The following is a 21,733-nucleotide window of genomic DNA, read 5'->3' as shown; positions in this document are numbered from 1 at the left end:
ATGATAGCTTGAAACATCACTAATAATGAGATATTAAAAAAAACTGGAACTATAATATTAGATATAACAATAATAACAGAATAATAAAGAAATATACTTTTAAAAATCTATTTATAGAAACTGTTCATAATAATAATGCTAAATAGAAAATTACCATGCAGTTATCAAATAACAGGAAGTTAAATTTTTTTATCACAACCTAACAATAAAAAAATAAGACTCAAATCTAAATAAGGCAGATTCATAACAATAAGTAATAATAACATATTTCAATTTTTCGTTTAATGAATTATGAGTAAACGCAGCTTGATGCACAATAAAAAATTTCACTCTTCCCTATTACAGATTAGTTAATAAGCTCTGCTACTTGAGATAAGATATTTAGTTATAATATTTGTTACAAACGTATCATTGCCGTAAACATCGTTAATGGCGACTTGAAGATATACTTAGTTTAAAAATTTATGCTTCGTCTTTCTGAATGTCATGTTATTGGATATGTTACTCACCTTATTCATTAAATTGAATGTTTATTGAATGAGTTATGTATATTTGCAATGAAAATATGCTTTATAATTTTGTTGTAAATGAATAATATACCACAATAAAATATAATTGTTGAACCGATTTTGATATGACAATATTTGCTTAACTACTGTTTAAACATATTGCAATGCAGCGCATTTAATCTAATGTTTATTTTTGTACCAAATCTGTAAATATTTTCTTTGCGAAAAAGCATTTATCATATATTTTTATTAGAAAATGGGCATTAAAGCATACCAAATAATTATTTGCTTGATTAGTTGAGTAATAACATTTTAATACGTTTAAGCAGTTTTTAAAAGCTTTAGAACCAGAAGCCAGTTTGTGACTTTAATTAGTATATATTAGTATAACAATAAGATTTATAAAAATACAATTAGGAAATTGCATTTAATCTATTTGTACAATTAAATAATCACTATTTACTGAAAATATATTATTTTACATAACAGAAAAATGATTATTTGAAATTCTATTTAGTGCGTTCAGATATCTATTGCATCGCATAAACAAATAAATAAAAAGATTGTGTTTTCTTATTCTACTCAATAACTACTCAAAAGGTAATGCATAAATTTTATGCTCGTGCTTTAAGAATGCTCCTATACCATCAATAGTTCAATGTTTTTCCACATAAAATATCGAACTATTGATGGCTTAGGAGCAATCTTAAACCATTGCTGCAAACATGCAACATTTTTGATAAATTATTCCAATAAGAAATAGCATCTTTTTTAATTTGTTTAGAAAAAAATTAGTGGAGTTAAATACTTTACAGTTCGTGTGATGATTGAATCGAATTTTTGAATCGAAAACATTAAAAATCGCTTTGGAAATTATTTAAAAATTAAGTAAATTTGTGGTATCTTCTTTTTTTATTAAATTTCCTTTTTCTTTAAAAATTACTTTTAAGGTCCTTAATAATAACAGGAAATTATACAAAAAAAGCAATTCGGGGAAAATTTAACTTTTTTATTTAAGTTTTTAAACAAAATTTTCGCAAAATAATTTAAGTTCTTATAAAAAATATCTCATATCAAAAACCAAGATCTCAACTTTTATTTTTCCTCCTTTTCAGTTAAATTTGGAATATATCTTCGAAATAAATGGAAAAAAAATTTTACTGATTTGTGACAAAGTCGGGTTGAAAATGCTATTATATCATGATTACGAAATATTAAAACAATTTTTCAGTTCAAAAAGACCAAGACATGCAATTATGTCAATTCATTACACCGCAGAAAAATGTTTTATCTCATATTCATTCTCTTTGCCAATTGTCCTTAAAGAAAACAATAATACAGTCATTCACGTATTCTTCCACAATAATTCAGTCTAGAAATTTCTAGTTTCCATAAGGAAGTATTCAGATATTTTCAACAAGTATTTTTCTCGTAAATTTACTTCCAAAGCTATTGCCACATTTGTTAATAGGATGAAGATTTCTGCTATTTTCCGAGTTAATTGAATTTCCATCCGCTTGATTCGAATCGTCTTTTATCTGTTCCTTTTCAACTTTGATCTATGGAAACGCCGAAATTTTTCCTTGTGTATGTGGCTTTAATCCAATATTATTCTCTCTAGACAAAGGTTGTTGAGGAATTATGCTGGTGACTGAACCGGGCAAAACATTGATTTCTTAAGAACTGAAACGTATAAATTAAAATTTATATTGATTTCCCCCCAATTTATTTGCCAAATGTTTGACATTTCAGTGCTATTACCTTCAAATGCTCAATAAAGTATCATATATTTATCAATTTACTTCAATGTATTTGAATGTAATCGGCCTATAAATTACCAAATTATTAATGTCCCATTATTTTCTGATATATTTCTTGCCTTTAATTTAATAGTAAAAACCAATCACAATGGAGTATCTCATAAAATGAGGATGAGAAGCTCACGGTATGGTGGTTGGTTCTCGCTACAAATTCTGGGTTCGTCTACTCCCTACCTATACCGGGACATACTTCTCACTTGAAGGATTGATGGTTCTTAGGACTCAACCATAGTTCACGCCAATGTTTTGCCACGATATATCTATTAATCAGTTTTTTTAGTGTGCCTTAGAGGCGGGTCAGAGTAGCTGTTTATAAATAATAGTAAAAACCCAATATTGTAAGTTTTCTATCTTCTCTTTACCAAATCTGATTCAATATGCATGAATAAATTGCAATATCGCTTTTTGGGTTTAATTATTGTATAATTATTTTTCTACTTTGAATTGATTTTTGAAAACCGCTGTAATTACCAGACCTTGCATCTTTAGACTACTATTTATTTCTTTTATGCAAAGAGCATTTTCTGAAAATTCAATTCTTATGCTGGTATCAAAATTGGCTTGATAAGTGGATCGAATCCAAACAATCAAACTTTTTCTTTGCAGAATTCGCTTGTTACCCAAAAGATGGGCAAATGTTATAGTTTTTGAGAAGATATATTTTGAATAATTCAATCGTTAATTTTCATAACAAACAAGGTCTATATTGATTTTTTTTTAAAAACGGAAGGAAATCATATTTATACATTCAATATTGAATCTAAACTAATTTAAGTATTACATACAGTAAGTACTGTTTACAGACATAGATGAGATCGCATCGGCTTTCCTTGATAGTTTCCGATTGAATTTAGATCTTGTTTCGGATGTTGAGTATGGAACGTGAAAGCAGTCTGTCAAAATTTGAATCGCTTTTTCAAACTTAATAGCATGCTCAGATGTAGTTTTCACTGATATAAAATCCGACTATCTGCAACGGCCAAAGGAAATAACCTAAAAAGATTGGGGTAAAATAAAATTACTACACCACCATGAGTAATTTTATTTATTATATTAATTCGATATTATTATTTCCATTAACCAATAAGCATACTTTATAAACTGAATTTAATTTATAAATTATATATAAATTAATCTCAAAGCACTATGTTTTATATTAGTACATATCTCCATTCGTATTAGTATATATCTCCATTAAATCTGAAATTGCAAAACCGCAAATAAACTGTTCAAGAGAACCCAGAAAACGTCTTTGAAACACTTTTGCACAAACCATAAGATTCAATCAAAGTGGCTGCTCATTACCCAAAGGCTTCTTCTCAATGCTGTCAGTTTCAATTAACAACTGTCTCTTCTGGCCCTACTATCCTGTCTCGTCCACTCAATACTAACTAGATTATATCTTGTCTGATTTCATGGAATTTGCTGGGTCAACAATATAAAACATTTTTGGTTACGCTGGCCAAACATATGGTGAATTCAATGCCTAATCAGATGAGTAACTTTAATAATATCCTATTCAAAAGTGATTTTTATATGAAAATATAGATTATTAAATCCCATTTTATTAAATAAACCTTTATATTATTTGGACATATGTTGTTTTGACTTTAAATATAGTCTGTTCTAAAATCAGTAATGTTAAATCAATAATTTTATTAGTATAATAAAATTAGTTTTTTAATTAACTTCTTTTCACTTCATAAGCTTTATTTCATTAGTATGAATATTATAACACCATATATATATATATATATATATAATTGGTACAATTTAAGAGAAAAAATATCCGCAAGTACGGAATTAAAATTTAAATAAATTAAGCAACACATTTGCAATTAATTTAATGGCAATTAACACATTTGCAATTAATTATAGCTTTTGTAATGAAATAAATTTGCAAAATTTTAATAAAATATCACAAAAAGTGTTGGAAAAAATCGATTATAAGATTGAAACTTCAAATACAAGAAACAAGCGAAGTTAAATAAAATTGAAGTAAGAATATCTCACATAATTATAGAAGAAAAAAAAGACTGATAACAAAGTATAGATTATATTTTTGTGACAATTGCTCAATTATACATTGTAATATTTGTTAGTGCTGATGAAAAACGTGTTGAATAGTTTTAAATTAGAAGTATTATTTCTGTATCTATTGGTACTAAAATGTAAGCAATTACCAGTCGTTTTTCAAAATTTTATTTAATTTTTGATTCGTCAATTTAGAATAATCATGAAATAAACTATATGCAGCAATATTGTTCTCTTTATGAAATTAATATTTATTTTCTTACATGGTTTTAATCTTCACTTTATTTTTTTACAGAACTACAATATTACTTAATAAGATTTAGCTATTTAAAACATCTATAAAAAATAAATACTCACTATAGTTCATGTTACTCTCAGTTAAAATCATACATCATAATTTTTTAAGAATTTTCTTTGTAGTATATTCTTTGTGCTTTTATTTTCTTTGTAGTATATTTTAAGTTATTTTGATTCAATGTAAATTTTTTGATCACGAGTTTAGTGATGAATGATTGTTGCATTGGTCGCCAGATGAAGTTTTCTGATGCTATTGCTGAGTTTATGTTGCAAATTTTGCTATCAACATTAATAAGCAGATTATTTCCTATTTATATTACAACACAGACTCGTTAAATCCATAGAAATTCCTTAATTAATCATCTAAAATACATTTTTTAAAATCACGTGTCAAGTATTGAAAGTTACAATACAACCAGTATTAGTATGGACAACTGAAATTCACATTCATTTATAAGACACTAGCTTGTTTTAACCAAGATAAGATAGTGGCCACACAATCGAATTTTGCTCGATATCGAGGAAACAACAGCTGACCGTAGCTTTTTTTATCCCATTTGCTATCAGGATCGATAGATATCAACCTCCAATTATCAACATCGATCTGATAGCTTTAATATAAATTGATTGTAAAATGTGAAATGAATTATCTAAACTGCTACCTGTGAATTAATTATAGGATAAAATGTTCGCTTCCTTCATCGAACAAACTCATTTCATGATAAAAATTTATTAAAGCTAAATATTATCACAATCATATGCTTTGATACTTGTCAACTTTCATTTGTTAAGAGAAGCATGTTATCATTCGTTTTAAAAGTATTTAAAAGTTTATTTCACTAACGTTATAAATAAGACTTTCTTAGGTACGAATTATTGAACATCAGAACTTGAATATGTTTATGGTATAAGTTACAGAGGTAAAAATAGGTATCGGTATCGGCAATTTGTAGGCCATAAAACCTCACATTTGTGTGGCGAAGAAGTTTTAAGAGTAGCGTGCTGGGCAGTGTTGCACTCCACATATAATCGTAAAGAAAATAATGTTGTTATGTTTCTAGAAAGGTATATTTTTACTTAAAAAGAAGATAAGAACTGTATCACTTGAAACCTGTAATGCATTATCCACTTTCTGATTAGCATTCCCTAACTTATTTATTCAATCTTATAAAAATAATACTTTCGAAATACTAATTTTAGTTCAAAAGAAATAGTATTTTGGAGAATACTGAATTGGAAAAAAGAAAAGAAATATGTTAATTGCTTTCCGAATATCAAGATATTAATCACTTTCCACTTCTTGAGCTTTCCAAGAAAGTGAATTGTCTCTTTCTGAGATGAAATCTCCTTTAAGCGAAATGCTAAGCTTCTCCAGAACTAAGGTGACTTGCGTGTAAAAGAATAACTATTTATCTCCTTATTTATTTGGAGACCCTGAGGGTAAATTAAGGGCAATTAATTTGGGACATAAAAGTGTTTATCCATTAATTATAAGGAAAATGTGTCCATTAAATAAAGTTTTGGTAATAGTAGAATTTGTTCTTTGTTATGAATATAATTATATAATAGAAATTTAACTATCGTTAAGCACCATTATGTCACCGTTAGATTATGCATTTGTATTATTTAAATCGTTCAGTAAAGGTTGTCAAGTGGTAATTCCATGTTAATCGAAAAATGTGATAATTGAAACAAGTTGATTAAAATGAAATAACCCTGTTGAAATCATTTTTTTTGTTATTGTTACTGCTTGTAAAAAATTCTTTTAAGCTCACTCAATGTATTATAATAAGACAATGTATATACAATGTTTTTTTTCCATAGAAATCTTTGTATAGGTGCACGAATTAGATAGTTTTAAATAGAAAAAACTGTTACTGATAATGTATTCAATCCATTTTAATAGAATATTTTTGTTTTGTAAGCAACAAAGATGTTTTTTCCCTTAAAACAACTTTTAGATATTCGACGGAGAATAAAAATTTCTAATGTATTTAAAATTTTAATATACCATATTGTACTTGCTTGTAATTCCAGAAATATAATTAATCCTAACATATTCTTGAGAAAAGAAAATTTCATGTGAAGTTAAGTTTTCAGAGAACATATAAAAGCCCTTACATGCAGGTTTAATTTTGTAAATTGAAATGGAATAGATTGGAAATAATAAAACATTAAATTATGTATATAAACTCCGATATTACAATGAAACAAATAACTTATGCATGTGCCTCCATTACATAAAGTTCCGAGATAAAAATATCACATGACAAATGTCTTAGCTTCCAATTTAACATAAACATTTTCAAATACATATTTTGCACTTTGACATATAATCTCTAATTAATAACATTATCGAATTGGATAACAGTGCATTATAATAAGTTTTTTTATCAGATATTCCATAGAAATCTTTGTTATAGGTACACGATTTATATATTTTTTGAATTGAAAAAACTGTTACTGATAATATATTCAACCGATTTTAGTAGAATATTTTTGTTTTGTAAAGAACAAAGATGTACTTTCTAAAACCACTTTTAGATATTCGACGAAGAATAAAAATTTCTAATGTATTTAAAATTTTACTATCCCTTATCGTACTTGCTAGTAGTTCCACAAATATAACTATTTCTAACATATTTTTGAGAAAAAAAAACTTCATGTGATGTTAAGTTTTCAGAGAAAATATAAAATCCCTTACATACAGATTTAATTATGTAAATTGAAATGGAATAAAATGAAAATAATACAGCATTAAATTGTGACTGCAATCTCTGATATTACCACTAAACAAATAGCTTATACATATTGCTAAATTAAACATAAATGATGCGAGATACAGTAGCGCGTGTCTTAACTTCCAATTTAACTAAAACATTTTTAAACATATATTATGTATTTTTATAGATAATCTGTAATTAATAACTTTATCGAATAGAATTGATAACAGAAAACTTTCAAAATATTGCTACGTATAAAAGTGTTGCATGGAATTTCATAATTTCTAGAATACTATCTATTATTGTGATTTAATACTCGAATTTTATGTATTAAAATTAATCCTTGTAGCTACTCCTTTACTTTTGCTTTTACAAGATTATAACCATGGCATTATATTAAACATCACTTACACATTTTGAAGAAACACTGAATGAATTATATGCGTATGATAATAACTGAAGGGGTGTGAGATGTATTTTACCCTTCTTTTTTTAATCTTTTTTTTAACAAGTGACTTAAATTTTCCCATAAGAGAGGAGAGAGCTTGGCTTCTGTTTACAATAAGGAGAACATTAGATATTTTTTCCAAACTTACCGCCTTTTTAATGTAACGTTGCAGAGAACTTCGAAGAGAATTCGTCTAATTTTCTATAAAAATGATACAGCTAAAATTTAAACTTTAATATTGAAATATGGAAGCCTAGGATAATTATTGATTTCATACTTTGCTATCAAATTCTAATAAATCAGTCTTCTCGGTTTGTTGCATATAATAAGACAAAAATGTGATTATTTTCAATTATACATTTAGGATTTTTATTTGTTATCCATATAATAGGGTAAATTATTTTTATATACCAAGTATACTTTTTGTAAAATTCGAGTATCATGTGAAGAAACAGAAGAACAACTATGTGTTTAAGAATCAAAAAAGCTGTTTTTTAATTTGTTATCGATTTTCAGACTAGAATTCCGACTTATTATGTTGAACAGTTTATTTATAATTTTTTTTTAACTTGTTATTAACATTCTATTGATCATTTCACTTTAACTTTTAAATTAAGTGTTTGCCATTTGTAGAGTAAGCTAGATTGCTTCCATGTATCGTATTTTTAATTCAAGTTTCATGAAAGAATATAGAGGGAAATGTGCACGCGATTTTTCATTAAAATTTTAATATCAGTGCATATATTATTTTAAAAAATAAACTCTACATACGTTTCTGTTTCTTCTCAGAAATATACCAAACATAATTAATCTAAATTTTAGAAAAAAATATATAAATAGATAGGAACCATCTTCCCAATAAGTGAAGCTATGAAATTCTTCTTCTTCTTTTTTTCAATTTCTGTGACAGAATACTTATTCAGCATTTTTAGAAAGAAAATAATTCCTCATTATTTATTCAAAATTTTATGTTTTAGGTTATTTTTTTAACAATAATAGAAACATACAGTTTTGTACAAAATTTGGTTTGTAAATAAATGATAATCAAAATTCAAATTTTCATTCATATTTTTCTTATAACCTATGTTTAAGAGGGAATTATTTCATTGTCAATGTTTCCTTATATGTTCTGCTTACAGTGCATTAAATGTTTGTATACTAAATTAAATTAGAAAAAAATAACAGTCGGGTTTTTTTAAACTATAACTGCGTATGTTTCAAAAATAAACCTAATTATATAATTATATACTCATAGCATCTTTGATATTTATGCGAGATATAAATCCAAAATATCCAACCGTTTATATATTCACCAGGATAGTATAAATGCTTTGGAGAGATATGCATAAACTATTTTCCGCATATATATATATATATATATATATATATATATATATATATATATATATATATATATATATATATATATATATATATATATATATATATATATATATATATAATATAAAAATGTATACATATACATTAGAAAACTAATAATAGATATTAAACCAATGTTGGTCGAAAAATTGGCATTCTATACCAAGAAATATTAATAAACTTTTACTGAATATGTGAAATCTATCGAATGTAAATATAGCAACTACATCAGATCATTGTCCTTATAAAAGAAAGTTGAAGTAATTATTTTTTTGCAGGACCATTTTATTTTGTGCAATCATCATTCTCACAGTAAAACTTTTTTAATCCTTATAATATTCACAATCTTCGTTTTAGTAGTTACTTGTTTCTGACTAATTTTTGATTCGGCAGTAATGCACATTTCTTGTTAATTCCTAATGGAAGCATTATTTAACCCTAAATATTTTATGTTTCTGCTAGCCAAATTTACAATAATTAAAAAAGCGATTTATTGCTAAGTATAAAAATATCTTTTAACTAATTTATAAAACAACTATTTGTAATAATTCTGTAAAATAACTATTTGCAATTTTTAATGTATAACCATGGCATAATTTAGCAATTTTCATTTTTGTATTTGTTTTTATGTTATAGACAAATTTTATATATCTCAGCAAAATGTAATTTAATTTATGTATTCAAAATACCTAAGAAAATTTAATACATTTGATATCGAGAAATAGTTTGTCCAATACCATAAATATCCGAAAGTGTATGAAATATCATAATCAGAAATTACTAATTTGATGGTTAGTTTATGCTGTACTCACTGAAATGTACAGTGGATATTTAATATTAAAGTTAATTTAACTGAAAGAAACAATCCTTTATATATTTTTTACAAATACAGTTATTAATAAAATAATTTTATGAGACATATTTTCATATTTTTTATCAGTTGTGTCTGAATATATATATATATAATTTTATAATGTCTTATTTAATATAAATAATATGCAAATTAAGGTTTTGAAGTTAATTCTTAAACATTATAATCCATCAAATTCAAAAGAAAAATTCACAAGCAAACCTGGATAGATAAATGTTATTAAAATCTAAATTTATTACCTTTTACAACAATTATTATGACATAAAAGATAACTTCACATTTAATAAAAAAAACCAATTACTTGATTAACGATTAAATCATGAAAGATCTGTTTCATCAACGTAATCTGTTTCACACGTATACGTATGCGGCAGAACGAATTTTGAAACAATGATTTAACTCAAAGAACACATTATATGGAAAGAAAATTAATAACGTTTATTTCAGAGGGAAAAATAGAATTCAGCTGATTTTTAATTAGTTAAAATCATATTAAAATTTCGAAGAATATTTTATTACTCAGCAAATACTAGAGAAAGACCGTGCCAAATCCGAAAGGTACATGTTTGATACTATTTTCTTAAGAATATTTTGAATAATATCCTGCATCACAAGACAGCATGTCATCTCATTACAATGCTAAAAGAAGTGAATTCATCCATGTCACTTTTTAGAAAAACCAACCGACCTGAAATGTATCTCTCTTTGATACTCATTTATAAGCAAATCCTTTTCTTTCAAACTTTTCAGAAAAAAGGAAGAACTGGATTTATTAATAATTACTTTCTTCGGCTGCTTAAGTACTTATGATAGATACAGCATAAATGCCATATAATCGAATTCGGTGGGAAGCAAATGCATCCTTTTTTTGCATGTTTTACTGAAATTCCTTTATAATGTGGTCACAAATATCTAAGCTTTAATTTCTAGAAAGAAAAGGAAGAAGAAAACATTACAGAAAGAACTAAATGTATCGTGGAGAGTTATAATATTAAAGTTTCCCCTTTATATGATATACTTTTTGTAGCTTTCAATTAATTTACTTGGATAGAAAATATTTTAACAGTAAGGAATTTTTTTCATAGCAATATTGTAGATATTTTAGATTAAATATAGTAATTTTGTTTAGTTAGAAGTTATCTTCAACTTTTTAGTTTATAGCAAATAGATTTCAACATATTTCTAACTTTCTTTCGAAATTCTACTTTTCAAAATCTTTCGAATTCCTTTCTTATTCATCTTATTGCTTTATTTTACAACATAATCTTATAATGGATTATAGATGATCAGTCAGCGATATGGACGGTTTCATTATTTTTTTTAATCATTTTATAAAGTAATAAGACAAAACACAATGTAAGATGAGACACATACTCGTTTTAGCTGTAATGAAAGATATTAACAGCTATAGTAACTTAAAAGAAAATATTACGATAAGCGCTTTCTAAACATTTATATAAACTAATTGCATTCAAATAAAAAAAAAAATCTTTTCTTCTTGAAATTAATTCTTGAAAAATTAAATCAGTAAACTTTTAAAATCTATCTAAGGGATGTAAGTATTTTCACGAAATATTAGAAAAAAAATATTTACTTTTGTTTTTCCTTCTTTTCCTACAAAAATTTTGCAGATATGGTTACTTGATCTAGGTAGATTCTAATAATATACATAAACGACTCAAAACTCAAAGTCAATAATTTACTAAAAGAAGAAGAATAGAGTTCTTACCACTTAAAATAAAATTTCTTACAAAACTGAACCATTTAAAGCCTTTTTACATAAAAATGCAAGTAGCTGAAAGAACTTATGCTCATAGAAACTTCTGGAACCATCTCCATATTTTAAAAAACATGTATTTGCTGTGACTAGAGAAATTTAAATTGCGAGTACTTTGACAAGATGTGAACGTACCTCCATTCAAAATAGTTGAGGGGAAAGTTTCTTTGCTGGCCTTTGCAACAGATTAAATATGCAGTGCACTTTCCGAGAACAAATATGTTCAGCTCTTCTTTTCCTGCACAGTAAATAATGCACTTTGCAAAAAACTTCTTTTTTATATCATGAATACGAAAAAGGCTCCTTTTGTCCAATTTTACCATTTCTAAAACTTTTAGAATCGAAATATCAAATAAATGAAATGTGTTTCATAATTCTCAGTGTGACCAACTTTAGTAGAAAACATACATATTGTAAGCAAAATTATAATTAACAAAAAGAAAAATCATTGAAATAATGATGAAATAATTCAATCTATTTATTTCCAAAATTTTACACTCTTATTTTGTAATCTACGTTTTTAAATATTTACTCTTATACAGTATGGGTATGGCAAAAAAGTGATAAGAATAATTTTATATGGATTTTAATGGATAGGTGATATATCTAACAAGTATGATCTCTATCCATCAAAAAAAGTTAATTATAAAAACTCATGCAGTAATTATTCAATATCTTATCGTTCCAGGTTAATTTCTTTTAAATAAATAACTCACACTTGAAACTTTCATAAGATTATATTACAATGCTTCTTATTAACTTCAAATGTTAAGAACCAATAATCTTAAAAACTATTATTCAAAAGTTTTAAACAAATCTATAAATGATTGGTTGCATGGAATGTAATTGTTATGTTTATAATATTAATTTATTGATCCCAAATAATGTAGCGTATCACGATTATGAATGATCAATAGTTTTAGAAAATATTCTTAACTTAGCTCTATGTGTTTAAAAAACTAAATAAATTAGGCAAGTAGAAATTAGAATATTTACGATGTACTATAATCGAAAGAAAATGATTTATCGGCTTAATTTCATTAATCACATGAAACTTTGAAGATTTAAACCTTTTAAACCGCGGAGAAATATTCTTGCCATTAGATATGTAAACCACTTTCTGTTAATATTCAGTTTAACTTTAGATACAGATATTAGCTGATATATATATATATATATTTTAATGAAAACAGTGTGTTATATTACAATAAACAAAATTAAGTTACTTTAATTATGAGAAAATGTTTAGAAAATTGTTAGAAAGTCGTTCTAAAACAGTTCTATGTATATAAATTTAATAAAATATCAAAATTAAAAATTACTTTTAAATTCTTACCTCAAAAATAATTCCCAGAAAAAAAGAGAAAAATTCAGAATGACAATGTTTTAACTTCAAAGTATAGCTATTTCTTAATATTCGCCAGTTGAATGTCATTAGAAACTTGAAAACTCATACTAAGTAGGTAGAATTTTTTAAAAAATGAAATCTTATTCTACTTAGCCAAGAAAGGGAAATACAACTATATTATTAATAAGGCACTGAGTGTAAAATGATTAAAAAGAAAATATAACATGAATTACTTGGACCCAGATAAAAGCACCTATCTACTTCGTTATAATACTAGAATTAAGTGCGTTGAAAATTACTTTAACTGCTAAATCGCAGAAATTATAGGTTTTCAATAAGATAAATGAAGAAAAAAAAAGGCTTTTAAAAGTTTGCATTTTCAGCAGTGAGGACACAAATAGAGAAATTCAAATAAGAAACTCTTTAAGCTAGATGTAAAAAAATATTCACATTTTGAAATAGCCGTTTATCTTCAAGCTCTGAAATTTCTTAGTTTTCGGAAAAATTATTTAATCTCAAGCTTTACTCTTTTTTCTTTTTAGTTCTTAGAAAAAAAATTCTAATTTTGTCCTCCAAAAATTCTTACAATGTTTATTTTAATACCTTGCAAAAAATTCGAAGGTATTTTTGCACAGCAGAAAAAATTTTATTGGAATTTCAAGACATTCATAAAGACAAACCAGACTTCTTTAGTTTTAATTTTAAAGCGAGATAGTTATTTTGTCAAAATCTTGAGAACGCTGTTAAGAGATACTCAGAAAAAATTTTAAAGTTACAATTATTTTTTAAAAAGCTGTTGAAATCCAGGTAAAATGCATAAGATTCTTTTGAATCAGCATTACAGTAGAATTTTTTTTTCCTATTAAACGTATAAAAAATTCAGATTGAATAACATAGAAGGCAAAATTTCTATGAAATTATTTTTAAAAATTATTTTTATTTATAATCATACATAAATAAAAAAAAAATATTAAATGTGTGTGTTTGTGTGCGTGCGTGCATGCGTGTTTCTGCGTTTACTGAGGGTAACTTGCTATATTTAATTTTCAGATCTCTAAGAATGCTTTACCACACACTCCAACTATTTCTAAAAATAATATTTCTTATTTAAAAAAATTATGCTTTCTTTAGAAAAAAATGATTTGGATTAAATAAAACTAATCATAATATGATTATAACTTTTTAGACTTCAATTATCACGGATAATCATTTAAAAAGTTATTTGATTTTGCAATGATAAGAGAAGCAGATACTAAAAATTAAATTTAACAGTAATGGAGTAAAAAAAAGTAACAGTAACATTAACGATGGAACTATTTTTTTATTACAATTTAATTCAAACATATAACCTGTTCAATAAAAACATAGCCTTTTAGTTTCTTAAAATGTATGGAGTTTAGTTTAGTTCAGTTATATTAACGTCTCGCTTATAAAGTAAAACTAGGACTTTTTTGAGACAGGCCTCGTAATTATCAATAGCAGTCAGATTGCGAGGACAACGCATTAGTGGCACACCCCTCTCCAAACTTCCACACCACACCAGCGGGTCAAAATATATGGAATATATCATTGTTTTCAATTTAATAGTCCCAATTATTATTTCAGCTATTTGAAATAGTAATTCGTTGGAGAGAATTAAAAGTAGATTTTTCGTATTCTTTGAAAATAAATACTGAATAAAAATAGAAATTCTGTAATTTCTTGAAATTTCAAACGTATAAACGTTTTTATGAAGCTGAGATGTGTAAAAGGACGAGTTATGCTCAATTTTTCGCAATTAATTTTATCTTTAAATTATGCATACTGTTTATCTAGGTAATCACTGAATATATAAGAAGAACGTTATATTTACAACAATTATTTAAAACACATCTAGGGAGCAACAGACGTTTTAAAGTTTTCTATTCTTCAGTTAAAAAAACTAAATTTAAGGTAAATTAAAGGTTCATCAAACATGAATTGAAATTAAAATTTATGACTTTTATGAAACACTTCGAAATAAGAATAAAGAGTTTGGCATAAATTTATTTGTAGCAAGAGCTTATATGAAGGTTTTGAAGGTTTATTTTGTCGGCAAAAAATAAAAACTCGCATCAATCGATCAACATTCCCTTATATTTCTTATAAATGTAGCTTCTAGAAATGTTTCTTTTTCTTTTCTTTTAATGAAAGATACTTCCATTGCATTGATTCTCATGTGGAAAGACACGTGTAATTCAAGATCAAAGGCAACACGTGACTAACTGAGGGAGAAACGAAGCTATTTTTTTTTATAACAAATCAAATAATATGCTTCATAATCAACTCAAGAGTTGATCTCATCAGGTGAAACTCGATATTACTTTCGGTATTACCATGATATCTGCGAGAAAAGAAAAAAAGAATAGTCATTGCTGTCATTGATTCGGAGCGTTTTGTTTTGACCAATGCAATCCCTGATTTATTAATATGATCAGGCATCTTCATAGTTGTGTATGTATATATATACAGAGAGAGAGAGAGAGAGAGAGAGTATTATTAAATAAATACATTTATATTTTATAACTTTTTAATTGCTAATATTTGATAAAATATTTAAATAAATTATGTCACATACAGTTTTAAAAGAAATCATGAGTTTTAGAAGTAAAGTAATGCGGTTATATGAAATTATTTCAATATTTACACATTTTAAATAATCAATGTAAATGTAAATGTATTCTATTTGAGAAAAAATAAACTAGTATTTATTTAGAATTTTTCTAGCATAATAAGGTTGCAATAACAAGATAAACCTGGATCTTTCTTCTACTGTTAGGTATTTAATTTTGTTTCTACTCTTTCATAATTATTTTTGACTTTATATTTTTTATTCCACTCACCAATAAATTCCTTCCTTAGTTTATTTATATGAATGCATGAATAATTTGAATTAACGAAAATTATTGCTCTGAACCCAAACTGGTAAGTGACCGTGGTCTGCAAGATCATTTTAACGCTACGCCTTGAAAATGATTACAAATATTGGATACGAAATTAAAGTATTTCTTTTTCCAGTATGACAATCGTGACTGATAAAATATCATAAGAAAAATCTCTATAAGGGAAGGCCCTAGAAACTCGTGTGGAAAGTGAAAAAAAACTGATATATCTGAAGGAATTTCTGCTTCCCTATATAATTTAATTATTTCGATTTAAAATTAACCTTAAAAAATTTAGGAAAGGTATCAAAAGAAGAAGAAGAGCTCAATTGATTTTATTTACAATTTATCAAAATGGAGATCCGAAGAAAGAAAACATTTTGTAGTATTTAATCTCAAAGAAAAAAAGAAAAAAGAAGAAAAGAAAAAGAAAATTAATGAAAATTATTCTCAAATTGGAGACGATAAAAGGAAATCATTCAAACCAGTATTAATTTACAAATTCAATCCAAATAGAATCAACTATAAAGAAAATGATTTAATACATTTTAAATATTATTGTGTAGTATAAATTTAAAGAATCCCTTTTCCCATTCACAAAGGTCCGTTTTTTTAAAAATTTCGATGCTGTCTGTGAGAAGCAAGACATAGAAGCAAACATTTTACCAAGATATAGATGACAGCCAAATCCGGATAAATTTTGAAAAGAAGTATCTCATCCACTTTCGACAGAAGAAATGAAAAAAAAAAAGAAACAAAGGCAATTTAAACCGCAATAGTGTGAGGATATAATTATTAAATACTAGCCGCCTTTGGCGACCAGCCGGTTCGCCAATCTTAATGTTCGTTAAAATTTTAATAATTAAATATTTTATGCAATTCCAATTTTAATAGATTCTTCAGCAAAATATTTTAAAACTTCAAATTTTGATAGTCATATAAATCACTCATAATATTATAAATTCCTTCAGTCATAACGTGATATGTATCTCTCTAATTTTCTGTTACCCCTCGTAGAATTTATGCTTTAAATTAAAGTGTAAATGATTTCTGCGATTAATATAATAATATTTTTTACTGAAACAAAGCATTTTTTTAATAATATGATTACTGATAATAGAGTCACTGAGCGTTTAAACTTTATGGGCACTAAAGAATATCTTTCTTAATTTATGTAATATCTCAAGAATTTGTCAACAAAATTTTCTCAGATTCATAATGAACAGATCGATTAATTAGCAATGTTTAATTTTAAATGCATCAAATACTAAGAAAATAAAACGAATCGTTTAAAATAATCGGTCTAAAACAGGTTTAAAAAAACTACTTAAAAAACGATGTACTTAAAACTATAAGCATATACAAAAAAATATATAACTAACATAAATACAATTTACTTACAAAAGTATGCAACTAACCTAAATATAATTTAAATCATCCTTTGGTTGTCATGACAACAATTAGAACACAGTGCGCATGCGTGAATTTTCTTTGCCAGTTACGTTAACGCAGATTCTACATTTTTAATTTCCTTTATTCTGTGTTATTTTAATTCAAAAGTACTTCAGAATGAATCTGAAACATGGATTAATTAACAATGTTTAATTTTAAATGCATAAAACATTAAGAAAATAAACAGAATCGTTTGAAATAATCCGCCGAAAAATGTTAACCCTAGCCTTATTACTGTTGGGAGAAAAAAACAAACTAAAGCCTTACTCATTTGGCAGTGGGGAAAATGGAAGATTTTTTTGGCGGAGAAGTTGGCGGTGGGGAAAATTGAAGATTTTTTGGCGGGAAAGTTCGTTTCTAATTAATAATTAAAATTTCAAAAAAAGGGACCCCAGGTGCACATTCCCGACCTCTAAGGTATACATGTACCAAATTTGATAGCTGTATGTCAAATGACCTGGCTTGTAGAGTGCCAACACACACATACACACATTGAGCTTTATTATAAGTATAGATATAGAAGTATCTAAGTTGTGATAAATGAAAAATGGTAACATATTTCGTTTAGAGTTATTTTCCTCAAACTATTCAATTATTTGTCAAAAATCTAAAAGAGTAATCGCCCAGGGGGCTATCTGACTCTTGATTATAGTAGGCAGGGTCAGACTACTCTCATTCATTTTCTCAATGGGCACCGTAGAACTATGAAACATTTTGAGGGTTTAAGCGCTTTGAAGTCTACCCGTTGTGTTTTATGGAGGAGTCTTCACCTGATCGCATTCTTATTTGTTTGGACCACTCCAGACAGGATTTTATTGAGAATCCATTGTTAGTGTTGAACTTCTTCAAAGTGAACAGTTTCATAGACTTGATATAGAACTTCTGTACAACAATGAAAAGCACTGTTGTACAAAAACATGAAACAGAAAGATGATTTGACAGAAAACAGTGAATTTAATTATTATACAATTAAGCTGAATGTAAAATAAAAATAATCAATCAAAAATAAAACTTTAAAAAAATACTTTTTGAAATTATGGACAATAAATAACATGTTTTTGATAAGTTGCTTTATAAATTTTGCTTTCGATAGATAAAGGATTTCTAAAGAAAACAGCAAATTTAGGAAATAAAAAATTGTGTCCATTCTACATTTAGTGGAATTTGTAGTATACAACTTGAATGTACATCGTAGACTTTTCCTAGACACATTCTTTACGATATAGCCTTTATTTCTCAGAAGATAAATTAGATTCAAAACTAAAAGGAAATTTAGAAAAATCTACTATTTCATTCTTTTTCTGAGAACAGGAAATGAATTTTGCGATTTTTTTCTGGTAATTGATTGCTATGATTATTTTCTTCTTATAGATGAAATATATAGTTATTTTAAACTAATAACTCGACAAATCTTTTAAAAGTAATAATAGATTCCAGCTACTCTAAAACGTATCTATTGGCTTACTTCAGAGTTGTATAAGGTATCATCATTTTTAAAGTCTTTTTTCATTTCAAATACACTAGAAAGCTCATTCTTTGTTTTTTTCCTTTGCTGCTTTTGAAAGAGTCATGAGAGCGAGGCTTTTTTTCTTTATCTTTATTATACTATATCATATGATTAATTATAAAACTCCGTCCACCGGAGTCAATTCAAGACGCAATTGCTGTCTGAAATCCAATACAATTGCTAAGGATTAAAAAATACTACATAATTATGAGTACATTGATTGAATTACTTAATAAATTAAAGTGAATTCAGAAATATAAACCTTACCCTACACTTTTACAACAGGCATTTCCAAGAAGCATAATTTATTATATTATTTACAGTAAGCGTAACGTGCAATTGTCTATAATTTTTTTTTCTTTGCAAGTTTTTATAAAATATAAAATCATAATTTAAATGTTTCAAGTGTTAAATTCTAGATACACAATTGTGATTTTTTATTAAATTTTTTATTATATATATATATATATATATATATATATATATATATATATATATATATATATATATACCAATCTAAAGTAAGAAAAAATTTGAAAACGAAACTAAAATGAAAACGAAACAAAACAGTTTCGAAATCGCAACTAAAATTTATTACCTATTTAAACTAAAACCCAAAAGGAACTTCATAGTATTTAGAGAGCGCAATTGCAGCTACTTCTAAAACACAGATGAATTGATACAAAAGTATTAGAATCAAGTTAGTTGGTATATACGATAAAAGGGATGATTTCAACTTTAAAATAACAAAACTATGTAACTACCATTCCAATCTAAACTCTAAAATTTTCAAAAATCTAATTTTCTCACAAGTTAACAGGATCAAAAGGGTTTGCAATAATAAAAATTCTTATATTGAAGCATCAAATATCCTCCTTAAAAATTTAATTAAAAATGATTTTCCTAGAAATTACTGTAATGTCAATTTTTTAATTAAACAAGGTATGGTTTGGGATTAATCTTTTGGCTTAAATAAAAATAGAAATTTACTTGCATATTGGATCACTCAATAGATGGCGCTGGGTGCCTACCTCTGTTTACATAATTTACCGTTAACTTTCAAAAACAGGAAATCACAATCGATTGTTTAAAGTTTCCTTCACTGTTAGATGGTATGTACTGGCCTTTTCGTTTTTAATTTTAATTTTAATTTTAATGCTGTGTTTGTTTTTATTGTTTTTGTTTTTATTGTATTTTTACTTTGTGGTTTTTTTCTAATTTGTTATTTTGTATTTCCTTTCTGTTAAAATGGTATATCTCTTGAGCATAATTTCGGGGGATTTTCGGGTCACGAGGAATCATTATTAGACTTAATGTCTGTATGTCCTCACAGAAAAAATCCCTTTATTTGAATCCCTGCCTGAGGGTGACCCTTGAAAAAGTCTTCAGGCCGGATTCTTTTTTAATATTTTTTAATAATTTTTTTGGTTTAATTTTTATTTGATTTTTGTTTTTTCCTATTAACTTGATTCTAATACTTTTGTATATATATATATATATATATATATATATATATATATATATATATATATATATATATTTGGAAGAAAAAGGAAACATCGAATATTTTTGATTATTTATTATGAACGTTTCATTCAAATTCTTTCTACCTCCAATTTAAGATCCATCCATCTAAAATTTTAAACTTTCTATCATATAAAATAATGAGACTCTATCAACATAAGATTTTGCCTTCCTAAAAATGTTTCATGAACTTTCTACAGTCGTTTTCTACATACATTGGAATTTACGACTGTGTTACTTATTATTGACATATGGATACTATGCAATAAAATATTGTTTTATATCCTCTTGAATCTGAATTTCATTATAATTCTATATGCAAAATCAGGCATTTTCTTTTTTACCAGGATTAATATTATATATTAAATTATACCACCGACGACAATAAAAATTTAAAACATCAAGATTAAATTTTTTCGCTCTTTCAATCATGAAAATAATTGAAAGAGAATTGATTAATTGAATTAATTCATTTATGAAATTAATTTATTATAAATTATTGTTTTTTTTTAAATACTTAGATCAAATCATTCTTTTTATAGATAAATTTACGTGATTAAATGATCTTTTGAAACCTTAATTAAATATACTGAGTTTTAAACCAAATTTGAATTATATTTTAACTTCTAACTCACTGTTTTAAATAACTCAACATCTTGAAGATCACGAATCCCCAATGGATATGCGATTAGTTTCAAAAAACATCTTAAAAATCGCGGGCAAGAGACCAATCAGGGCATATATGGAAACAGGTTCTCACAATTTCTAAAAATCAAGAAAAGTTTTTATAAAAAAAATAATAATAATAAAATACAAAAAAAAGATATATCGAAACATATAAGGCTTGAAACATTTAAATAATAGTAAGAAGTTTCAAAAGTGAAAATCTAATTAGCAATAATTATATAAACACATAAAGTAATAATAAGATAAATAGAAATATAAATAAATATAAAGAAGATAATATGAATAATGAATAATAAATGAATAATATTAATAAATAATCTTAGCATATTTAATATACAAATCTATCATATTGTGAATAAAATAAATGTAATGAAACTTCTTATTCTGATTTTTATATTACTTTAAAAAATTCTTTATAAAAATAAATCCTTTTGCTACAATTTTGCACTAAATTTC

This window comes from Argiope bruennichi, chromosome 4 (assembly GCF_947563725.1).
Source record: "Argiope bruennichi chromosome 4, qqArgBrue1.1, whole genome shotgun sequence".
NCBI lineage: Eukaryota > Metazoa > Arthropoda > Arachnida > Araneae > Araneidae > Argiope > Argiope bruennichi.
The sequence above is the reverse complement of the archived record's forward strand: the minus strand, read 5'-3'. Positions refer to the sequence as shown.